Raw genomic sequence first — 14,062 nt, 5'->3', positions numbered from 1 at the left:
CAAGCATTATCTTTTCAAAATCATATTCTTTAAACTTTTTGGAAACTTTTTGAAAATTCCTTGAAAATAAAATTTTACTTAGAGAATTTCCTTGAAAATTACTTGAAAATATTTTTTAAACTCAGCTTTAACAGGGATGCTTGATAAAAACTCTTTACAAATATTTTTGAAAAGTATTCTATATCTTTCAAAGAAATTTTGCAAGCATTAAGTCTTCTATATCATGGTTTTGCAAAAATACTTTAAGTCTTGAAATACTTTTTGAAACATATTCTTGAGAGATTTTAGTTAGTGCATTCTTCAAAATTATTTTGAAAAAGATACTGCAAATTTACTCAATTTGTTCACGGAATGAGGCTTTTTCAAAATCTCTATGAATCATTTTTGAAAACTCTATTATACATCAAATGGGTGAGGGAATACCTTAGGCATATCTTGAAAATATTTAAAAGTGTGCAAAACTTAGGGATCCTTAACAATTAAAGCCATTTATGAAGAGTTCTTTTTGTTGTATGACAAAAAGGGGAGAAGAAGGGTTTAAGTTAGAAATCTAAATCTTTTTGAATTGACCTAACTTAAACATATTTATCAAACATCAAAAAGGGGGAGATTGTTGGTGCAATCGACCTCCAAGATTTTAATGTCAGACAAATATGTTTAAGTATGTTTAAGTATGGAGCTTGATCTAGGGAAGTCCTAGTTGTAGGCTAGGCAAGGGAACTCCTAGTTGGAAGCTAAGCAAGGAGAGAAATCTTGGTATATCGTGGAAGCCAGGTGGATAGGTCTAGAGGACTTGATTCCTGGGTAGCCGAATATTGAGTCCTAGTTGTAGGCTAGGTAAGAGAAATCTCAATATATCGTGGAAGCCAAGTGGATAGGTCTGGAGGACTTGTTCCCTGGGTAGCCGAATACTGAGTCTTGGTGAGTGAAGCCAAGTGGAGAAAATGCTAGGGGGTGGTAACCTTAGGTAACGAGAAGTCTTAGAGGAGTGAACTCCAAGCAAGGTTGGTCGGATGGTTTCCGGTTGACCGCACGCAGTCGACCGGACCAGTGGATCTCGGTAAATCTAGATTTAGGTTTACTATTGTATTCTGTATTACTATTATTGCTATTGGCTAATGTAGTATTGCAGGAAAAGTCTTAGTGGATCGGGCGATCAGACACTGAGCAGGCAAAAGTCCAAACAGGTCTGGAGGACCAATGTTTGGTAGGTAAGTTGAGGTATACAACTGGAGGAGCGATAGAGAAGTCGGGATCCTAAAGGGAACAACCTTAGCTCACTGATCCAACAGAAGAAATCGGGAAGGTTTCCAAGTTGAGATCAAGACAGTTCTACTGTCTATATTACTCATGCATTATATTACTGTGCTAATCTTTGTTTTGCAGGAATATTGTTTAAACTCTGTTTTGCAGATTCGGCCTGATCGGTCGACCGAACAGGAGGATCGGTCGACTGAACCAGCTTGACTATGACCAGAGATTAGTTTAGACCAAAGCGAAGCACAGTCCGATCGAAGCCTGATCAGTCGACCGAACCAGGGATCGGTCGACTGATCCAATCAGCATTAAACAACATTAAAAGATCTCTGGTAGATTTCGATCAACAAGGAAAAGGCTTGTTCGGTCGACCGAACTATTAAAGATTAGTTAATGCAGATTTCTGAGCCAGCTTCAGACTTCGGCCAGGAAGGAAGGAGGGAGCGGGTTCGGTCGACCGAACAGTGGGATCGGTCGACCGAACGCCCAAGGCCTATAACTTGAGGCTCGAAGTCAGAGGCTGTAGACAACTCTTTGATAAAAAATCCTGTTCTGCAAACGACTCGTCTTCATCAGATCAGCAATCTACTGCATCCGGAAGTACCGACCTAAGCTTCATCTACAATTTACTTGTCGGTATATTTTAATTTAAGCTTTCATTGTAATTTCATTTAAGCAAGATAGTAGGTTGTTACTATCTTGCTCCATTGTACGATCTACTTCTTTCTGAAGGATTTCGGAAAGAAGAGTTATAGTGTTTTTGCCCATCGGTGCGGTCAAGGACCGCGGGCCTTCGAGTAGGAGTCGAGCTAGGCTCCAAACGAAGTAAAAGACCTTGTCTCTTTTCTTATTTCCGCTGCACGACTTGGGTTTCAAAAGGTTAAAGAAAAAGTTTTAAACGAGCGATATTCACCCCCCCCCCCCTCTATCGCTCGGTCGATTTATCCCTCAACCATTCTGCCTGCTCGGAAGCTATAACCTATTGGCGACTCTACCTAGTCGGCTTCTCTACTAGAAAGTCACTGTTATAAAGAAATTTCAACTAAGCAATATAAGCAGTATTATGTTTGCACAAAAACTAGCATGCAATAGACAGCTTAATAAAGGAGTAGGGTTTAGAATATAGTTATCCGGTTGAAGCGTCGGCACACCGACTGTCCTTAGAGAATTTATTGCCGCCTCACGGTGCAAAGGCTCCCCGGAAAAATTCCCCCAAGATCCGACAACCGCTTGTCTCGCCCGTAGGTGCACTCCAAAACGGACGCGACACTCGGACCCAACCTCAGATCGCCGAAAAGACCGAGCCTCAGGACAGGAAAGAAAGACTCAACGAAAAGAAAGCAGAACAGTGCAGAAGAAATCGCACAGAAGGGAGAAAGCTCAAGGCTTGAGTGTGTAGAAAAGAGGCGCTGCAAGTCCCCTTTTATTCACCCTGAGGAGGTACGAAGCACTGCTTCGCTAGCGAGGAAACGCGCCTCAATGTCGCGTCTCGCGTCCCTTCCTCACGCACGCGGAACACGGAACAAAACCGAAAACCAAACTGATTTGGTTCAGACTGAACCAAACCAGCAAAAACAGACTGGGCCGCCCGTGAGCGCAAGACCCACGGGCTGGGGATTTGCACCCCCCCTGCACGCGTTAATCGCGTACGTGACGCCCGGTTTATGGATTTCTGGCTCGAACCCCCCAAATCCACTCGATTTGGGTTTGGCCCGCGCATGCGTGTAGGTCCCCTTATCATTGCTTAGCAAGGATGGAAGGGCTTCCTATATAAGCCCTTCCAAGCTTCTCCACTTAGCAATGTGGGACTAAAAACACTACCAAAAAATAATGTTTTGAATTTAAAACAAAATTCAACAATCCCCCACAAATTCAAATCATTTCGGTAAAAAATAAAAAATATATATATGTGTCCTGAGGCTAGGTTGCAATGAGCTTTTAGTGAAAATACCTTCCGGTTTGAATTTTCACCTAAGTACACCAATCTTATTCACATAGGTTTGAAGTGAACTAGGTCTTGAACTTAAACCTTTTTATATGTGAAGATCAATTGGTAACAACTCATCACTGACGACGGTTGAATCCTTCTGGGTTGGTGCATTACGGCCATGCCACCGAATCTTGTTTCATAAGTGCTAAGGGGAGTTGCCCAGACCCCCCACACTGCGGCCACACAGTTACACTTAAATAGGTGAGTTCTCCAAGGATGTACTGCAAGCATCCTGTCATTAAGACCTTGAACTCATTAAGAGCTCCTAAGCTCATCCTTACTAGCAGTCAAGCATCTATCCAGGGAAGAGACTATGAGATTAAATCTCAATCAATTTGATGCTTACGTTTCACCCTTATAGCTTGTTTGTACCACATTGAACCTACTTTTTGGGATCTCCAATCAGATAGGTTGGGTTGCCGCTATAGATGAAACCAGGACAGGCCTCAGTCCCATTCCCTTACTGGATCTCTTGATTTTCTCAGAATCAAGTCCTTTAGTGAGTGAGTCAGCAATATTGTCTTTTGAACTTACAAAGTCCAATGACACCACTCCAAGAGACACTAGCTCACGAATAGACTTTAATCTTATTCGTACACGTCTCTTCTGTTTCTGGTTATACTTGGAGCTTCTAATCTGAGCTATTGTTGTTTGATTATCACAGTGTACTGAAATAGAAGGTATTGACTTCATCATCAAGGGAATTTCAGAAAGAAGACCCTTAAGCCAATCAGTTTCAGTTACTGTGGTATCCAAAGCACACAATTCTGCCTCAGATGTAGACCGGGTTATAATCGTCTGTTTAACAGACCTCCAAGCAACTGCACCGCCTCCAAGTGTAAAGACATAACCAGTAATTCCTTTACACTCAGCAGTGTCAGCTATCCAACTAGCATCACTATAGCCCTCCAGGACTGCAGGGAATCTCCCGTACCACAAGCCCAAGGATATAGTGCCTTTCAGATATCTGAGTACTCTGTCTAATGCATCCCAATGCGTTCTGTCCGGACAGCTGGTAAACCTACTCAATTTCGATATAGCAAAAGAAATATCAGGTCTAGAACAATTAGCTAAATACATTAGACTACCTATTATTTGTGAGTATCTTAATTGAGACATTGCCACACCACTATTATTCTTGTGGAGAGTTTTTGAAGGGTCATATGGTGTGACAACAGATTTAACTTGGCTATAGTCATATTTCTCTAAAACTCTCTCAACATAGAGTGACTGAGAAATTGCTATTCCATCAGTTGATCGAGTCAACTTCAGCCCTAAAATCATATCAGCACACCCCATATCCTTCATATCAAACTTACCACTTAAGAGGGTCTTAGTCTCATTTATAATAGAAAGGTTAGTTCCAAACAGTAGAATATCATCTACATATAAACATAGGATAATACAATTATCACCTTTCATTTTAGCATATACACATTTATCAGAGTCATTCACTTCAAAGCCAAATGATAGCATAGCTCTATCAAATTTTTCGTGCCACTACTTTGGGGCTTGCTTCAAATCATAAAGAGATTTGACTAACCTACAAACTTTGTTCTCATTTCCAGAAACTACATATCCCTCAGGTTGATCCATATATATCTCTTCTTCAAGATCTCCATTAAGGAATGCCGTTTTAACATCCATTTGATGGATCTCAAGATGGTATATGGACGCCAATGCTATTAATACTCGGATTGTAGTAATTCTTGTAACAGGAGAATAAGTGTCAAAATAGTCAATCCCTTCTTTCTGTTTGAATCCCTTAGCAACTAGGCGGGCTTTGAATTTATCTACTGACCCATCAGGTTTTAGTTTTCTTTTAAACACCCATTTACATCCTATAGTGTTACACCCAGGAGGTAAATCTACTAACTCCCAAGTAGCATTAGAGATAATAGAGTCCATTTCACTTTTAATGGTCTCTTTCCAGTACTTAGCTTCAGGAGAAGCCATAGCATCTCTATATGTCACAGGGTCACCTTCTATATTATAGGTGATAAAGTCCTGGCCTAAATCCGTAGACACACGTTGCCTCTTGCTCCTTCTCGGTTCTGTACACTCACTAGATTCATCTAGTCTAGAGTGACTTGAGGAAGGTGTACCCACTACGGATAATGGGACCTCTACAGAAAAAGGCTCATTTCTAGTAGGAATACTAGATTGAGGTGTTCTCGTCTTCATAGGAAATATATCCTCAAAAAATGTAGCATCGCGAAGTTCTACAATAGTATTTGCATCTATTCCAGGAATTTCTGATTTAATAATCAGGAACCTATATGCAATACTATTTTGAGCATAACCCAAGAAGATACCATCTACGGTTTTTGGACCAAGTTTTTTCCTTCTGTGTTCAGGTACTAGTACCTTTGCAAGGCACCCCCACACTTTAAGGTATTTCAAACTTGTCCTTCGGCCTTTCCAAAGCTCATATGGGGTTTTATCCCTTGACTTCATTGGGACTCTATTTAGCACATGACATGCAGTGTATAGAGCCTCCCCCCACATAAAGTTGGGTAACCCAGAACTGCCTAACATGGAATTAATCATATCTTCAAGGGTTCGATTTTTTCATTCTGCTATACCGTTGGATTGAGGACTATATGGAGCAGTTACCTCATGGATTATACCTGTATCTTGACAAAAATTTTGAAACAGGTTCGAGGTAAATTCTCCACCCCTATCAGACCTTAACCTCTTAATTGTTTTATCGGTTTGATTGTCAGCTTCAGATTTAAAAACCATAAATTTATCTAAAGCTTCATCCTTGATTTTTAGCAAATAAACATAACAATAACGAGAGTGATCATCAATGAAGGTAATGAAATACCTTTTATGGTCTCTCGTTATTACACCGTTAAACTCACAACAGTCAGTATGAATCAATTCTAAAATATCAGAATTTCTATCAACTGATTTGAAGGGTTTACGGGTTTGTTTATGTTGCACACAAATTTCACATTTTTTCTTATCATTTATAGCATGCTTAGGGATCATGTCAAGATTCATCATCCTTTTTACGGTATTAAAATTGACATGTCCTAATCTGTCATGCCACAGATCATAAGACTCAATGTTATATGAACAACCAATATCAGAAGTTTTATTTAAAGTAGCATTTTATACATTGAGTTTAAATAAACCTTCATTAAGGTAACCTTTTCCAATAAAGGTTCCTAAATGTAATATTACAACTTTATTACATTTAAAGTTCAACTCATAACCAGCACGAACTAACTTTGATCCGCTAATCAAATTCCGACGGACCGCTGGAACATGATGCACCTCATGCAGTGACAGGACTTTTCCAGAGGTGAACCTCAGGTCAACTTGTCCTATCCCAAACACCCTAGCTGCAGAATGGTTCCCCATGGTCACGGAAGTGCCTTCAATTACCTGATAAGTAAGGAAGGCAGATCGATCAGCACAACAGTGTACATTAGCACCTGTATCAACTAACCATTCATTGGGTTGATAGATCAAGTTTAGTTCGGCTTTGAAGGTAACAAACCTATCGCTGGTGTCGTCACTAGCAGTCACGACATTTACTTGTGCCTTGGTGTTGGACGTATTGCTTTGGTTCTTGTCCTTTCGCTTAGGGTAGAATTTGGCATAATGTCCAACCTGTCCACATGCCCAGCAAGGCATATGTTTAGTTCTAGTTTTCTTTTGAACCTTTGGGTTGGGTTTCATCTTGTTCTTCATTTTCTGTTTTTTGAATTTCTTCTTGTCAGATGAGACTACTACATTTGCCTTTGGAATAAAATCCATAGGCATTCTTGTATCATCATTTTTATGTTGCTTCCGATGTTCTTCTTCGATATTTAAGGCAATCATTAAATCTTCGAGAGAGATTTTACCTCTCCGATGTTTAAGAGTCATGCCAAAATCTTCCCAACTCGGAGGCAATTTTTCGATGATAGACAAGACCTGAAATTTTTCAGGTAATGGCATATCTCCTTCAGCACGACCATGAATTTGAACTTGGAATTCATGTGTCTGCTCAACCACAGATTTGCCTTCAACCATTTTGAAGTTCAGGAATTTTGCCACAGTATACTTTTCTAAACCAGAATATTCGGAGTTGTATTTTTTATCCAAAGATTTTCATAGCTCTTTAGCTGAAGAGGTTGAGCAGTATACATCAAATAGTGCGTCTGAGAGGGCAGACAGGATTCTCCCATGGCAGAGATAATCCCTTTGCTTAAACCTCTCTAAGGCAGCACTACGGGCTGGTTCCTCTTCAGTAGGTGAAGGAGGGTCTGTTTCTATAACGGAGAATAGCCCTAGGGTAGTAAGCCAAAATTTCATCCGTTGTTGCCAACGTCTGAAGTTTTGCCCGTAAAATTTCTCGGGTCTAGCACTAGCCTCATCAGATCCTATTACCCTATCATTCATCATGTCTATTGATAGAAGCAATAAATTCTCTAAGAATGTTAGTAATATAAAGAAATTTCAACTAAGCAATATAAGCAGTATTATGTTTGCACAAAAACTAGCATGCAATTGACAGCTTAATAAAGGAGTAGGGTTTAGAATATAGTTATCCGGTTGAAGCGTCGGCACACCGACTGTCCTTAGAGAATTTATTGCCGTCTCACGGTGCAATGGCTCCCCGACAAAATTCCCCCAAGATCCGACAACCGCTCGTCTCGCCCGTAGGTGCACTCCAAAACGGACGCGACACTCGGACCCAACCTCAGATCGCCGAAAAGACCGAGCCTCAGGACAGGAAAGAAAGACTCAACGAAAAGAAAGCAGAACAGTGCAGAAGAAATCGCACAGAAGGGAGAAAGCTCAAGGCTTGAGTGTGTAGAAAAGAGGCGCTGCAAGTCCCCTTTTATTCACCCTGAGGAGGTACGAAGCACTGCTTCGCTAGCGAGGAAACGCGCCTCAATGTCGCGTCTCGCGTCCCTTCCTCACGCGCGTGGAACACGGAACAAAACCGAAAACCAGAGTTTGGTTTGGTTTTGGTTCAGACCTAACCGGAAACCAAACTGATTTGGTTCAGACTGAACCAAACCAGCAAAAATAGACTGGGCCGCCCGTGAGCGCAAGACCCACGGGCTGGGGATTTGCACCCCCCCTGCGCGCGTTAATCGCGTACGTGACACCCGATTTATGGATTTCCGGCTCGAACCCCCCAAATCCACTCGATTTGGGTTTGGCCCGCGCATGCGTGTAGGTCCCCTTATCATTGCTTAGCAAGGATGGAAGGGCTTCCTATATAAGCCCTTCCAAGCTTCTCCACTTAGCAATGTGGGACTAAAAACACTACCAAAAAATAATGTTTTGAATTTAAAACAAAATTCAACAGTCACTGGGCCTGATCTGCGGCTCTGCTCTCTTGACTGCACTACCCGGTCGGCTGCTCATCCTGATCAGCTGCTCTGTCGCTTGGGCTACTTTGCATTTAGGCAGCCCTGCCTTTCCCCCCTCGATCGCACTACCCGGTCGGTCACTCGGACCAATCTGCCGCTAGGTCGATCTGTCCACTTGGTGCTCTGCCACTTGGACGCTCTTCCTGCTCGGCTGATCTGACCGCTCGGACGCTTTGCTCGCTCAGCCACTCTACAGTGAACACTTGGTAGAAACCATCCCTTGCAAGTAGCCTGAGATTATTTGCTCTGATTATCTCGATAGATAAGTTGAATTTAATTTGATGTATTTAATCAAATTCGACTAATTTTTTAAAATATCTGATAGATTGCCGAACATCATCTATTATGATAATGATGTTGATGATGCTATTATACTTGGCACTGGTAAAAATGCAGCATATTCGGAGCGTGCTGGTGCAATTAAGAAGTGGCAAGGTCCACTTCCTAACTCTGGAGAAATGGTTATTAACATGGAATGGGGAAACTTTCGCTCCTCATATTTGCTAACAATAGATCTATTGAGAAGTTAATTTCTGAATTGTATCTAAGTGAAATAGTTTGAATAGTTCTATTGAGATTGACGGTAGAAGCTGCCTTATTTGGAGACAGTGTTCCTCCACAACTTGAAGTTCCCTTTGTGCTACGGAACTAGTCATGTCAACTTAGTCATGTCAACAATGCATCATGATACTTCAGCTAATCTCAAAGTTGTTGGGACCAAAATGCATGATTTCATGGGGATCTCCAGCTCTTTATTTTTTTTTAATGAAGAGTAAATATGTATATGAAGTGAAAGGGACATACAATAACTTATGACACACAACTACCATCCATCATGTTTGAGCAAATGCCAAATTGGAGCGAAATATCCATAGGACCGTCTAATGATATAGTGCAGCACACAAGGATTGACATTTGTACATAAAAAGCACTAGGTTGGTGTATGCAAATACCAATGTTCATCACCATCTCACATTATCTCACGTACACGCTCAATCATATGACCAACTAACATGCATCACTGTCACTAATGAATATATGTCCCATCGTCGCCACAATTGCGTGCTCCTTGGCTCTCCGCCTTCGCAAGCTAATACCGGCCAACCTCCACGCTAGAGAGACACTCTAACCCGGCAGTCCCTCAGCAACCCAGCAGCGATGGTGTGGTTAGCATTCCTCCACCCTGAACAACTCCAAACTGTGTCCACCATGAAACCAGAAGGCTCCGACCTCCACTCCAAAGCCCCGACCGCCGGCCGGCAGTGCACTCTCCAACCCATGAGAACACCACAATCACTTCTAGCTTTCTCCCTTCCGTCTCTTCCTTCATCCAACGGAACAGCCGGCGATCTTGGTTGGGGGTGACTCCCTGAGCATCTCACCTTACTGATCCAGTCCAGAATTGATGTAGGTGAAATTGTGCATCCTCCAAAAGCAGCAACTATCTCCTCAAGACAGTAGCCGTCTATAGCATCCACTAAGCACGGTAGAGATGTCTCTGCACCAGCCGAAAGCCACCCTTCCCATTCTGATTAGAGAACGCAGCGAAGCATCAGCAAAAGCCAAAGCTCTGGCCATCCCGCCGACCCCTCCGCGAGGGCACAGTCTCACCAGCCAGGGCAAGGGGATGACGCTATGTTGAACCGAGAGAGGTTAGCCTCCAATGGTGGGTGAATAAGAAGTCCTCCATGAGTCCCAAACTGCAGCAGCTATTGGTTTTGAGAGCATGAAACAAAAACTAAATAAAGCGGTAACCACTCACAGTGATCTCTTGAAAAAATCGCCGAAGAACTGCCGAAGATGTCGCTGCTACTATCACCGAGAAGATCACCTCACGAAACCTCCTCGAACTCTTTCACGAATCAAATCTCGGCCTCTAGACGTTCTCTGACGCTCACACACAATCACCTCATAGCTTGGCAGTGCTCTCTAATCACCTTCGCAAAACCTTCTGCTCTCTTTTTGATCTGTGCTTGGACGCTCCTTTTATAGGAAGGCTGAGGAGGATGAAGGAGAAATGACACCCCTTCGTCTCCTTGGCGTTTGTAGCAAACAGGAGTTTGCAGCGACGAAAGAGACGAACCCTTTCGTCTCTTGTAACATCCAACATCTCCCACTCGTCCAAGTCAATCCATAAGATTATATGGTTAGATAGACCATGTCAGTCACATAGACTACAAGGTGATCATGTCACGAAGACCAGAGTAAAATTAGTCACAAAGACCAAATAAGTCATGTAGACTTTATTAGGATCAAGTCACAAAGACCAGAGCAAAATTAGTCACAAAGACCAAATTAGAACATCCATTCCATATATTAGGGAAAATGGTTTGTGCGACAGCCAGCACAGTGAGCATTCAATTGCTAAGAAGATTGTCACACCTTACTTAGCTGCTCCATAGAACAAATCATAGACATAAATGTCCATAGAATGAATCAAAGACATAAATGACTTGCCTTTACCCCAGATTAAACTATTTACATCATTATGAACATCTCTAATCTCTCATATTGACTCAATGTCAAGAGCATGTTCAACATCTCCAATCAAACAAATAATTCACAATTACATTATATGTACTGAACTAAAAATGTAACTGGTACCAGTGAATAAATGTCACAGATATAAATCAATCTTAATCTTTCTTTTTAGCTAGAATCTATTCATTCTAATCACTCACTTTCCTAGTTATGCTCCATAAACTGAATTATCCATAGCCAATAGGAAACATGCTAAAGTAGCAGACACTGATCAGAATTTCAAGTAGATAGCTAAATAGTCACTAAGGGTAAAATCCATATTAACTTATAATCTTAAGGGTCTCACATAGTAGAGAAGTAGGGATCCATTCTCCTACTAACCTTCTTGTCACCATAGTACATGTGGTATGAATCACATGTTACGATGTTATTCTCTGTACCAAAAAGAGTGCATGTTTTTCCCAAAATTTAACATCGTATAGATTTCGATCTAGACATTCCCAATGTCTAATCCTGAATTCAACATATGAATTCTAATATGGTCTCAAGCAGATTTAGTAAATGGTGGGTGCATTTACTCCAATCATTACACAAATGATCTCATCTTGACACAAATATCAAGGCGACCTTAACTTATGGGTATGTCTCTATTCACAGCTACATAAGCTATCCCATAAGCAACAGCTGTAACGACCTAATTTTCCTTATTTCGAGTTCCAAATGTCCATAAAAATATTTGGAAATGCTTTTAAAATATTCTAGAGATTTTTAGAAATTTTTAGAGTATTTTTACGTAATTTTTGGAGGTCGTTTAGTATGTTTACAAAAAGAAAGAAATTTTGACAAAAACCGTTGAAGGTAAGGCTTGAAGGCTTGAACCCATGACCTCGGGTCGAACCCGACCTAACCGGACGCAGCCAACCAGCTGAGCTACACGGGTTTTGTTAACCAAATAAGTAGAGATAGATATTTAAGCTATAGTTGGAACATTTAAAATAAGTGGGAGAAAAAGGGGCGCGGTTGAGAATCGAAGCACAAACCTGTGGCTTCGAGCGAAATCCAACGGACCAACTGCGCCAGCGGTCGGTGTTAATAAGATATGTAGCGACAAATATTTAAGCTATGGTTAGTAATAGGAAACCCTAGTTTTAAAAAGACCACATTCCTTTTCTCCCGAGCCGAAACACTTCCCTCTCCTCTCGTTCTCGCGTGCGGCAGCGTCGGCGTTGCTTGGGCGAAGACAAAGCCAAAATTAGGGTTGCGTTCCGGCGGCTGGCGAGCGTTCTTCTTCAAGGGTTCTTCACAAACCAAGCTTCTCTCGGCAAGGCAAACGCTCGGGCAAGAGAAGACCCCGAGATTTGGAGCTACCCGAACCCTAGAATCCCCTTCCTTCACGGTTGTAAGTCCAAGAATCGTCGGTAAGTACTACTCACCTGTTGTAGGAGTAGCTCCGAGTTTTTGGTTTTTCGTTTCCTTGCTCACAAAATTTGCAGTGCCGAATAGAGGATGCTAGGGTTTGCTGTTCATTCTTTTCTCTAGATGCTGCTTAGATATTTTGCCATGAGATTCCTTGTTCCAAATTTATGCGATGAGATTCCTTGTTCCAAATTTATGCTGTGAGTTCGGTAGGTTTGTGAAGGTTGCTGCCATATTCCGAATTTATCAGATTGGGTGTGGACAGGTTTCAGTTGGGAATTTCGTGTAGCACTTTGATTTAAATAGCTTGCGTAGCATGAAGTATGGTTATTCTTGCTATTAGGCAATATACATGAGATGGTATAGATTTCCTTTTTAGCATGTAGTTTCGGATTGTGCTGTTAAATTGGCATGAACAGCTCGGAGGTCGATCAACCCTAGTTCCCAGCATTTCAGTTTTGAGTTCTTAGCTTCCTGGGTTAACATGAACAACCTTGTTTTTATGATTCGGAGTTAGCTTGTTGTGCTACTTTTCTAGCACTCTAGTATTTGGTTGCTTGTCATTTCAGTTGCTTAGTTCCTTAGCATTTTAACCAGAAATTCAGAATTTCACAGCTCTATTTTACAACATGTTTAGAAAGCTCAAAGTTGCATTCTTTTGCCCAATTTTACAGCATGTTTAGTAAGCTTAAAGTTGCTTTCTTTGCTCTATTTTTATAGCATGATTAGTAAGCTTAAAGTAGTTCTCTTTTGCTCCATTTTGTAGCATGATTAGCAAGATCAAATTAGTTTTCTTTAGCTCCATTTTGTAGCATGATTAGCAAGATCAAATTAGTTTTCTTTAGCTCCATTTTGTAGCATGATTAGCAAGATCAAATTAGTTTTCTTTTTGCTTTATTTTGTAGCATGATTAGTAAGGTTAGATTAGCTTTCTTTTGCTTTTATCACGACATGTTTAGGAAATCTAAATAAGCTCTCTTTTGGTTTATTTTACAGCATGTTTAGTAAGTCTAAGTTAGCTTTCTTTTGCTCTATTTTACAGCATGTGTAGAAAGTCCAAATTAGCTCTCTTTTGCTCTATTTTATAGCATGATTAGCAAGTTTGAATTAGCTTACTTTTGCTCTATTTTATAGCATGATTAGCAAGTTTGAATTTGCTTACTTTTGCTCTATTTTATAGCATGATTAGTAAGATTAGATTAGCTTTCTTTGCTCTTATCACAGCATGTTTTAAAAGTTCAAACTAGCTCTCTTTTGCTCTATTCTAGAGCATGATTAGTAAGTTCAGATGTGCTTCTTTTCCTTTGTTTTACAGCATGTTTAGAAAGTTTCGATTTGCTTTTCTGTTGCATTGTTTTATAACATGCTTAGAGAGAGTCTAGATTTGTTTCCCTTGTATTGTTTTTATAGCATGCTTAGTTAATTGTAATCCTACACTTGTTAGGTATATCTACAGGATTCCAATACACTCTAATTAAGGATTATGAGAAAACTGAGTAAAAAGAAAAAGACCAAGGTCTAGTTAAAAAGAGATAAC

This window comes from Zingiber officinale, chromosome 4A (assembly GCF_018446385.1).
Source record: "Zingiber officinale cultivar Zhangliang chromosome 4A, Zo_v1.1, whole genome shotgun sequence".
Taxonomy (NCBI): Eukaryota; Viridiplantae; Streptophyta; class Magnoliopsida; order Zingiberales; family Zingiberaceae; genus Zingiber; species Zingiber officinale.
Note: the sequence above shows the minus strand (reverse complement) of the source record.